We start from the raw sequence: 943 nt of genomic DNA, 5'->3' as shown, positions 1-943 counted from the left end.
AGTTCCTCATATCTGCCTCGGTCTCCAAAGTGGCTTCTTCCACTGATTGATTCAGTCACCGGACTTTGACCAACTTGGTCATCTTGTGTAATGCCTGAGACTTTATCTTGTTAATCTGAGATTATTGATTATGAATTGATGTAATTACAGAAGGACCACTCCGTGGCACGATTTGAGATAGCATGTGATATAGTGTTGTGCGAGGACAGAAGGTCTCGCGCATATGCGCGAGCAAGGCAGAAGACCTCGCGCATATGCGCGAACATGTGAAATGAAGAAGTGCCGAGACAGTAGGTCTCGCGCATATGCGCGGGGATAGGGCGCGCATATGCGCGAGCTGATGAATCTAGAATTGCCGAGACAGAGAGTCTCGCGCATATGTGCCGGTGATGGTCGCGCATATGCGCGAGACGTGCAGTACAAAGAAGTGAGACACATGTCTTGTCATGCAATAAAAGGATAATCTTCCTTCATTTCCTTCAGAAGTTGCAGATGAGAGAATCGAAATTTCCATAGGAAAATCCTCAAAGCTTCTTCAGATTTTAGAATTGTGATTTTGTGAGATCCGACAGTCAGAATTTCAATCCGAGTCTAGTTCCGTGCTTCTCTCGACAGGAACTTCAAAAGGACGTAAGTTTTACTACTTTTTGATATGGTTTGAAAATATGATATTGAAGGAATCATGATTTGATCCATATTATGTGTTCCTGAGATTGGGATAATCGTATACTCGAAATCGGATTGAAGAACGGATACCGTATGAAATTGTTATCATTTTTCATATTTGATTTGATTGAGAATATACAGATTTGGTATTGGAATTGTGTTTATCGATTGATTATGAGTTGTGATTGGTATCTATTGATATTGTATTGCTGGATATATCGAGATTGTGTTGTTATGTCGTCGAAACAGAATTAGATTGAGTTCTGATCATATCCAG

This window comes from Primulina tabacum, chromosome 17, assembly GCF_025594145.1.
Source record: "Primulina tabacum isolate GXHZ01 chromosome 17, ASM2559414v2, whole genome shotgun sequence".
NCBI classification, from domain to species: domain Eukaryota; kingdom Viridiplantae; phylum Streptophyta; class Magnoliopsida; order Lamiales; family Gesneriaceae; genus Primulina; species Primulina tabacum.
This window is presented reverse-complemented; position numbering follows the sequence as displayed.